The following is a 10508-nucleotide window of genomic DNA, read 5'->3' as shown; positions in this document are numbered from 1 at the left end:
GTTGACCAAACGCCCAGAGGGCACAAGCGGTCAACCATTCAGATGGAGGGTTGGGGTGTCCCCTGTCCTCCAGCTCAGAGAGCAATACTGCATCCAGTTTCTCTCCCTTGAGCCCCCAGAAGTCCAGACACCATGAACAGAAATCAAAACAGACTCACCGCAGGAGAAACCAGATCTGATGTTGCTGGGCACCAAAAGGTGAACAAAAAGACAGGAAAACAGACTGAGGGTCTTTTAGGGACTCCCAGACAGAGCCCCCAAAATGTTCAGGGTCTGAAAAATTCCCTGAATTGACCACTCAGACACTGAGACTCAGGAGAACTTAACTGCTTTATTGAAACTGACCAGCTGGGGATGCAGGCAGGCTCAGGAGTAACACTGTGACCCAGAGCCGTGGAAACTCAGGGTTTTTAAACACAAAAACTGCAAAGCAGGGGATTTCTATAGATACTATAAACAGATGTACCAGGAAAGGGTTTGAACAATCTAGGGCTGATTTCCAGAGACTTAACTTATATAGCCATTGGTTAGCTTACCTGGGGCAGAACGTTCTTCCTCTTCTTCCCCAGACCATTTCCATAGAAACCATAAACAGATGTACCAGGAAAGGGTTTGAACAATCTAGGGAATTTCCAGAGTCAGGCGGAGAGCAGCTTGTTCTCAGAGGACGGGGGTGGGGGGATCTAAGGGGTACTCTCCTTCACCTTGAGCTTTAGAAATACTTCTAAAAGAAAGCCACGGCCTTTCCTGATGTCAGGGATAAATCTGCATCTTGTCACTGGCCCAGAGTCATGCTGAGGAGCTGCACTGTGTGCCTGCACACACGCAGGGCTTGGCCTACTAATCCCAGAGCAGTGTGGAGATTATTTTCTTCTGAGAAAGTGGTTCATAAGGACTATGCTCTCCTCAACCCCAGCTGGAGCAAGGACCTAAGACTCTGCTTTGACCAGTTCATGAAGAAATGTGAAGATGGCACCTGGAAACGTTTACTCTCACATAGACAAAACCCTTCTCAACTCGTTCAAGACTTCCAAAACCGTTTTCTTGACCCCAAGTTTATGAAAGAAGAAGAAATGTCAAAAGCCCGGGAATTCACCAGAAGCTTTGAGGTTGGCCTGGGCTTTGAATATGTGATGTTTTTTAATGGTGCTGAGAAAAGGATAGTTTGCTTTTTTCAAGGAGGGACTCACCTGCAAGGACTACCTGGATTTGTTCCTTGTGTAAATATTTCTGAAGGAATCACCATGACTGCCAATCTCAATATAAATTATAAAGGACCTATCCCCCTTTGTTCTGTTGTTGTGCTAAATAGACAACTTCACAAAATTCAAGGGAGGAAACATTTTTGTTTCCTGTACTGTTTAGAGCAATGATGAGAAGACTTTGCACACAGAGGCAGCAGCCTTATTTATAAAGCTGGATCCTGATAAACGTTTGATATAAAAGAGCTTCTACTGACTTCCACTGTTCTGTATGAGGCTCTCCCTCCTCCAGAAGCAGCACCTGCCTCCACTCCTGCTGTCACAGCTGCTCAACCCCCAGGGTTACACTGACCTGCTTACACTGACCATCAGAACAGCCTTTGAAATATACAACTTCCAAACTTTTAGCAAGAAACGCTCCCTGGGAGACTGTCAGCAAATGTGTGGCTCTGAAATTTGAACAGACTCCTTAAAGTTACATCAACTCAAAACCTACCCCACTACAGACTGGAGAAAAAAGATTATATTGAAACCTTTACTGCAAACCTGGAAATTTGAGAAAGCCAAATGCAGGAATAAATATGTGGGGTTGTGTAGGTGGAGTGCACATGTGCATAAGCACTCCACTGTGTGTTACAAAATTAGATTTTTTGTATCTGAACCAAAACAAATCTTTCTTGCCATAGTAGGAACCACATTCATTCATATGGGAATGGGTACTGAAGATCTATTGTCTGGGGTCCTAGAGATTAAACCATTATATCATTAAAAAGAAAAAAAGAAATACTTCTAAAAATCATTTTTCCATACTGATCAGGTTTTTATTAATACAAATGTTATTACAGTTTGCAAAATGGGTTTTTTAAGCTTTACTAGCTGTGTTATAATCAAATAGACAACAAAAATTTGAAGCTATAGACTTTTTGTTCTTTTTATAGCCTCCTTAATCTTTAAAACTTAACCTAATGGTTAATGTGCTATAAATATTTCTAACATCATCAGATTGTTTTTGTGTTTTGGATTTGCATGAAAAGATGATAACGCTCAAACTCATTCTAGTCATAATGTTTATGTTTAATTCCGTGAGGAGTTAGTTGTGCTTTTATCAGCCTATTGAACACTAAGGCTCAATTTTAGTACACAAATCATGCTATAAGACAAAATAATAACCTTCAAACTCTATTGCTATTAATGGAATGTTATTAAAGTAACTGAGCACAATAGTAGTAAATCTACTCCAGAGAGATGAGTTGAAAATGTTTGCAAAATGTTTTATAAAAATTATTAAGAATGGAATGTAAATAATTACAGGCATTTCCTTGTTCTGTTTCATATAGAAAATACACAGGAGTGATAATATAGATTGGTTTAGAGTAAAGCCATACTCTGTGTATAACATAATGGTACCACAGTAAACATCTATACTTAGTTTTGGTAGGGTGGCTGCCCTAGAAATGCCTCATTTTGTCAGTGAAGGTCAACATAGAAAGGCTTTCTTGTTCTCTCTTTCTCCACCCCCACTTTGGTCTTTTTGAGACAGGGTCTCCCTATAGCCCCAGCTGGCCTGGAACTCACAATGTGGACCAGGCTAGGCTTGAACTCACAGAGATCTGCCTGCCTCTGCCTCCCAAGTGCTGGGATTAAAGGTGTATGCCACCATGCCCAGCAGCTTGCTCATTTTCTAAATGGAAGTTGGGATAATAGTATAAATATTAATTTAGTTATATAACTTGATGGTCTGATGGGTTTAGATGGGAGATGTACACAGATAGAGAAAATGTTTGCAAAGAGATGCTCAAGGCATCTCCTGTGAGTGAAGGGTTTACTGCATGGCATTCATAGACAGGGAGATGTAAGGCTAGAATTTCAGCATAATTTAGCTTGATAAAGACAAGGATAAAGATAACTATACAGAGAAGCCAGCCTTTTGAATGCCAAGGACAAAGCTGAGTGTAGTGGTACACACCTATAATCCCAGAGTTTGGGAGCCTAAGACAAGAGAAAGATGAGGAGCTTGAGTCCAACCTGGGCTACCTAATGAGTTCTAAGCCAGCCTTGCAAAGCAAGATCCCAACTCATAAATAAATACTGGGGAAGAGACATGGAAGTATGACATGAACTGGAGTTGTTGGTTTGTTTCTAATAGGCAGACTGGAAGTCAATGGAACTGTTGATGCTAGGAAGATAAGAGGTCATGTTCCTTTAATGATCAGTAGCAATGTAACACAGCAGCTACAGTTATAATCAGAGCTAAGTATCTTGAGAGAAAGGCATGAGGTGAAGAATACATAGCCTTCCTTACTTCTTTACCTTATCTGTCACTGTCCCTAACAAACCTGGGATTCACCTCTACAATCACCACCAACTCTAGGTATCAATTCATTTCTCTTGAGGAAGAACATGTTCATGAACATGACTTTATAGCAAGGCACTCTTCTCAACAATGTATACTAATTGCTGATGGGTTTATTCAGAGATTGAGAATTTTTCTCTTTTATTCAGCACCATATTCCTTTGTCAGTGAAATAAAAAGTCATTATTCCTTGGGGCTAGAGAAATGGCTCAGTAGTTAAAAGCACTAACTGCTCTTACAGTGGACTCAGGTTCAGTTCCCAGCACCTATATGGTGACTAACAACCATCCATAATTCCAGTTCCAGGAGATCCGACATCCTCTTCTGCCCTCCATGGACACTGCACACACATGTGGTGCACTTACACACATGCAGGCAAAACATATACATGGAAAACTAAAAATTATTCTCCCTTGTCAAAATTTCCTTGTTTTGTGGCTATTCTGGATTCTATGGGCCACTGTGCTACTGCTTGCCATTTGAAGCCTGTCACTGAAAATCACATCTGGGAAAAATAAATAAATAAATAAATAAAAAAGAGTAGATGGCAATGAAAGTCACACAAGCAGGAGCTGTGGGGTGACCCTGGACACAGCCAGAACAGACTCTAAAGGATGCCCAAGTGTTCCAAGAAGAGTAAGGATGCCCTTGACCCCTCCCAGTGCATTGGGATACCCTCTCAGATCTGCAGCAATCACATAATAAATAAATAAAGTAAAAATTTTTTAAAGCTTTTGAGGCCTTCATACATGAGTACTATATTTACATCATATCCACCCCTTCTTCCCTATAGGACATTCTTTTTTGTTTGTTTTGAGACAGAATCTCCGTGTGTGTGTATGTATACAAGTGTGTATATATGTTCCAATTTACCATATTTTATACATTGATTACATGCAATCACTTATATACTAATTATACCTCAATAAAACCAGAAAAAATACATTTCAATCAACATTGACTGTCACCTTATTGAACAGAGCAAAATATTTTCACTGAAGCATATTTTATGTTATAAAAATCATATATTTTAGGGGCTGGAGAGATGGCTTAGTGGTTAAGAACACTGGTTGGTCTTGCAGAAGACCCAGGTTCGAATCCCAGCACCCACATGGCAGCTAACAACTGTCCATAACTCCAGTCCCAGGGGATCCGACAGCCTCTTCTGTCTTCTGCAGGCATTGCATAACACAGGTGCACTTACGTACGTGCAGGCAATACATAACACATAAAATAAAAATAATAACTTTTTTTTAATCACGGATTTTAGATTACTTAAATTTGTTTTGCTTTTGTTTTGTTTGACAAAAGATCTCGCTACATGTAGCTTGGTTTTCCTGGAACTCACAATGTAGATCAGGCTGATCTTGAAATTTAGGGATCCTTTGTCTCTGCTTTTCCAACATTGGAATTATAATCATGCCACCACACCTAGATAAAATATTCTTTTTAAATTTAGGTTTTTGTTTTGTTTTGGTCTTTTTGAGACAGGGTCTCCCTGTAGCCCCAGCTGTCCTGGAACTCACTGTGTAGACCAGACTGGCCTTGAACTCACAGAGATCCGCCTGCCTCTGCCTCCCAAGTGCTGGGATTAAAGGCATGCGCCACCACGCCCAGCTAATTTAGTTATTTTTATTTTATGTGTTTGAGTGTTTTGCCTGCATGTATGTATCTGCCCATTGCCTGCAGAGGCCAGAAAAGGGCATCAGATCCCTTGGAACTAGGGGTCCAGGTAGTTGTGAGCTGCCAACTGGGAACCTGGATCTTCCAGAGGGCCAATAAGTGCTTTTAACCACTGAGCCATCACTCCACCCCCTTGTTTTGTTCTGTTTGAGAGAGAATAGCATGGCTATGTGGCTAAAGTTAGCCTTGAATCCTGATCCTCCTGTGTCTACCTCCCAACTTCTGGAATTATAACCATGTACCACTATACTCAGCTTCTAGCTAAAGTTTTTTGTTGTTTGTTTTGTTTTGTTTTGTTTTGTTTTGGTTTGGTTTGGTTTGGTTTGGTTTGGTTTTGGTTTGTCTTGAGATAGGGTCTCCCTTTAGCCCTGGCTGGCCTGGAACTTGCTATGTGTACCAGGCTGGCTTTGATCTCACAGAGGTCTGCCTGACTCTGCCACCACACCCAGCTCCAGGTAAAATTTTAATGCTTTAGAATAAAATTTAGTTTACTGAATGTCTTCTAATAAGATATGCCTGCTTGGAAAAAAATAAAAGTAGCCACTGGGGTGTCCAACATGCCATAGGCACTCAATGAAACATGAAAGCTGACATCTTGGAGAAAAGATATCTATTATTACCTACAAACTGTCAACGTTAGTGAAAAAAAAAAGTGGCCATTTTCAAAAAGAGATGAGTGGAACAGAAGAAATGACTCAGTGGCCTAAGGTTAACAACTACTTTTTATGCTTGCTTTGACTATATTGGACTTCTTTGCTATTCAGACCATGGGCTGTCTTCCACTGAGATATAAATTTCACAAGGGCAGACACTCTGTCTGTGCTGTTCAGGACAGCACCCAGTTCTGAGCACAGTGCCAAGCCCAGGGCTGATCTTCAACAGTACCTCTAAGCAGTGCCTGGATGAATCATGTTGGTCAGTGATGTAAGAAACAACATAGTTTTTCTTAGAATTTTAAAATAGAAATCTTAACATGCATTTATTATGTATTTTGACCCATTACCTCAAAAGCCAAGTTTAATCCTTGCGTATGACTTGAGTTTTTAATATTAATTTTATTTCAATAACATCTATATATAAACAGTTTTTTTAAAAAAGCTCTTCTTGGGGGCTGGGCATGGTAGCACATGCTTTTAATTCCAACATTTAGTTAGGAGGCAGGTGGATTTCTGTGAGTTCAAGGCCAGCCTAGTCTGCATAGTGGGGTTCAGGCCAGCCAGGACAACACAGTGAGACCCTACCTTAAGAAACCAAACACACACAAATCTTGGGGCTGGAGAGATGGTACAAAAGTTTTACCTTATTAGTGTGTATGTGTGGGCACACATACCATGACACCTGTGTGAAGGTCAGAGGACAATTTAGGAGTTGTTTCTTTCTACTCTGTGAGTTCCAGGGACCAAACTCAGGTCACCAGGCTTGGAGGCAAGCACCTTTGCTTGCTGTGTCATCTCACCAGCCCTGGGTAATAGTTTTAGACATTCCAGTTGAAAAAGAGGGAACAGAAAGTGAAAATGAGTCACAAACCTAGAAATGATGGTACATGCCAGTAGTGCCAGCTTCTTAAGAGACTGAGGGAGAATAGCTTGAATCTAGGAATTTGAGGTCAACCTAGACAAGATATTGAGACCCTGGCTCAAAACAGAACCATAAACACTCTTTTGAGGGGCTGGAGAGATGGCTAAGTGGTTAAGAGCACTTACTATTCTTCCAGAGGTTATAATATTGATTCCCAGCACCTACATGGTGGCTAACAACCATCTGTAACTACAGTCCTAGGGGATCTTATGCCCTCTCCTGGCCTCTGTGGGCACTGAATGCATGTGGTGCACTTACATACATGCAGGCAAAACACTCATACACATAAATAAAATAAAATCTAAGGGGCTGGAGAGATGGCTCAGCAGCTAAGAGCACTGGCTACTCTTGCAGAGGACCTGGGTTTGATTCCCAGCACCCACATGGCTGCTAACAATCATCTGTAACTCCAGTTCCAGGATCCAACACCCTCTTCTGACCTCCACAGGCATTGCACAACACAGGTGCACTTACATACATGCAGGCAATATACTCATACACATTAAATAAAAATAATAAATATTGGCCCCCTCCTTCTTCTGCCACTCTGCTTGTGCACTCCTCAGTGCGGACCTGGTACATCTTTTGTGAAGAGGCAGTTGAGGAGACTCCGGTGCTCGCCATGGCTGACAAGAAACCCAAGGAAGGGGTCAAGACTGAGAACAACGACCATATTAATTTGAAAGTGGCAGGGCAGGATGGTTCTGTGGTGCAGTTTAAGATTAAGAGGCATACACCACTTAGTAAACTAATGAAAGCCTATTGTGAACTACAGGGTTTGTCAATGAGGCAGATCAGATTCCGATTTGATGGGCAGCCAATCAATGAAACAGACACGCCTGCACAGTCGGAAAAGGAGGGCGAATATACAATTGACGTGTTCCAGCAGCAGACAGGCATGTCTACTAAAACGGAACCTGCTACTTTACTCCAGGATTTTGTTATAGACCAAGAATACATTCTCAATTAGAAAGCCACAATTTGGTTCCACCACATCCTGACTACTACAGTATAGTTTTCTCTATTCTTTCATATTTCTGTCCCCATTCCTTTCTTATACATAAAAGTAACTGGTGTATGTGGACAAGCACATTGCGTTTTTTTCTTTTTGAGCTAAATGGCCAGTGTTCTGTTTCGGTTGACATCAGATGGAGATGGTGTGGGAACACACTGGTTCTGTGAAAACCATCCATTAGTGGCATGCTCTGTCAGCTCTTACCTTTATATTCCAGTAAGTTGTTTTGCTGTTTTAACAAAAAAAAAAAAACAACAACAACATAAAAATCCTTGCATACCTTGTTTGATTGGAGAATTTTAATGTTTTTCATTTTATCATTGTAAAACCAAGGACAATTTTATAACTTTTTTGTACGTAGCTGTTACATGTAGGGCAATCTGTCTTTAAGTAAGGGTAAATTACTCTTGAAAGAAAATGAATCCTAGATAGTTTTCCCTTCAAGTCAAGCGTCTTGTTGTTTAAATAAACTTCTTGTTTAAAATGAAAAATAATAATAATACTAAATATTAAAAAAATAAACAAAGCTGGATGTGATGGTACATGCCTTTAATCCCAGCACTTGGGAGGCAGAGGCAGGCAGATCTCTGAGTTCAAGGCCAACTTGGTCTAAATAAAGAGTTCCAGGCTAGCTGAGGCTACAGTGAGACCCTGTCTCAAAAAGACCAAATAAATTAATAAATGAAATAAAATCTAAAAAATATATATCTTGAGCCTCCAATATATAACAGCTTTCACATCTAGTCATCTGGACAAACAGGATTTTTATTAATTTTTAAAGTTGGGCTGGGTCAGTGAGATAGATGGCTTAGTGGGTTGTGTGTGTCCCACAAGCCCAGTGACTTGAGTTTGATTCCTGGAACCCACAGTGGAAGGAAAGAACTGACTCCCAAAAGTTTTCCTCTGACCTCCACATGTGTGCTGTGGCACATACTTGCCATCCTTGCCCCAACCCTCAATAATACTAAATGAAAGAAAGGAAAAGAAAACTCTGGGAAAAGCTTTGGCTTCCAGTTTGCCCTTCAGACTCTTGGTTCTTTCCTCTGAGCAATCTTTGCCTTTTCATAAAATGTAGCCCATGTTTGCAGAGTCATTTTATCAGCCTACTTCTGGCAGTAGAATTTGCTAGGTCTAAAAGTATCTGTCTGTCACCTGGTTCTAAGTCAACCCTAAATTTGGATTAATGGGGCTGGAGAGATGGCTCAAGGGTTAAGTGCACTGACTGCTCTTGCAGAGAACCCAGGTTCAATTCCCAGCACCCATATGGCGGCTGCGAACCATCCTTAACTCCAGTTCAGGGGAATCGATGCCCTCTTCTGACCTCTGCAGCATTGCACGACAGGGGTGCACTCACTTACATGCAGGCAATACACTCACACACATAAAATAAAAATAATAAAATATTTTAAAGTTCATGCTAAAATTTTAAAAAATTGTATTAATGTTCTATTGCTACAGGACAAATTATCACAAATTTAACAGCTCAAAACAGAGCACTTAGTATCTCAACATTCTCTAGGTCAGCAGCTTGAGCACAGCTTACCAGGTTCTCAGCCTCAAGGCCCCACAAGCTGAAACCCAGCTGTTCCAGAGCTGCAACCTCAACAGAAGCTCAACTGGGAAAAGATCTGCTTTCAGTCTTATTCAGATGGTTAACCAACTGCAGTTTCTTGCACTCTTAGGATTGAGGCCTCAGCTATTAACAAATATCCATATCTTAGCAGCTGGCTATCAAGGTAAGCAAGTGCGTCTTTCCCACGCCACTTGGTGGAAACTGAGTTTTATTGATAAGAGACAGAAGAGTTGAAGAGGGTCACTGCTATATCCTGTATTACAAAGACATATTTGTACTCCAGATTGTAAAAGAGTCTGCACATACATGTTACTAATAGCTTATCATGGTTTGTTTGTTCTGAGTTAACACATTCCCCCAACTCCTCTGGAAGAGTACAAAGTTGTTAAGAGCAGAAACTAGACTCAGCATTTCAAGAAGTTCCTAAGCCCAAACAGCCACAGAATGTGGGAAGACTGCAAGGGGTGCTAACCAAAGAGGCACAAATGCAGGCTCAGAAATGTGGCTGACCACTTGACTAAACAGGCAAGACTAAGCTCTGGAATGGCCAACTGCCTTCCCCAATCCCATAAAGCTGGAGATGAGACATAAGGTAGATCTCCGGGATGTTAATCCTCTGTCTTTCCAGATTGCCAATTCTCTGGTTAAAGTTTACATATTTAATATCCGTCTCTACCCATTGGTGCTGATGGTGACAGCTCAAACTCTAGTACTCAGGCTACATCATATATGACATAATCAGGGGATGACATCCTGTCTCCTTTGCTATGCTCTACTGGCTAGAAGCAAGTCACAGGATCCATCTACTCTCAAGGGGCAGGGATCATACAAGGGCTTGACTCACTGGGGACCCACCTTGGTCCTTGTCTACTCCATGTTCCTTTGCCTCAAGTTTTCATCCTGAAGAAAATTTCTCCTGATCTTTCATTTTGGTGCCTTCAGGACTTGGCATAGAACCTGACACATAAGAGCTTAAGATAATATGGGGAGATGGGGGGGTTGGTGGATGCTGTAGACTGAACCCAAAGCTTTGAACATGCCACTGAACTACACCACCAGCCTTTAAATAATAATTTAAAGCTGCAATCATCACAATCATCAAAC

At 41.1% G+C, this 10508-nt stretch overlaps 2 pseudogenes; both read left to right on the top strand.

The window, feature by feature from the left end:
* The first annotated feature begins 791 nt into the window (after nucleotides 1-791).
* On the top strand, nucleotides 792-1373 carry LOC103737998 (annotated as a pseudogene).
* A 6065-nt stretch (nucleotides 1374-7438) lies between these two features.
* On the top strand, nucleotides 7439-7819 carry LOC103737997 (annotated as a pseudogene).
* Nucleotides 7820-10508: the final 2689 nt, after the last annotated feature.

This window comes from Nannospalax galili, unplaced genomic scaffold (genome assembly GCF_000622305.1).
Source record: "Nannospalax galili isolate Female #2095 unplaced genomic scaffold, S.galili_v1.0 scaffold1398, whole genome shotgun sequence".
NCBI classification, from domain to species: Eukaryota; Metazoa; Chordata; class Mammalia; order Rodentia; family Spalacidae; genus Nannospalax; species Nannospalax galili.
This window is presented reverse-complemented; position numbering and strand designations above follow the sequence as displayed.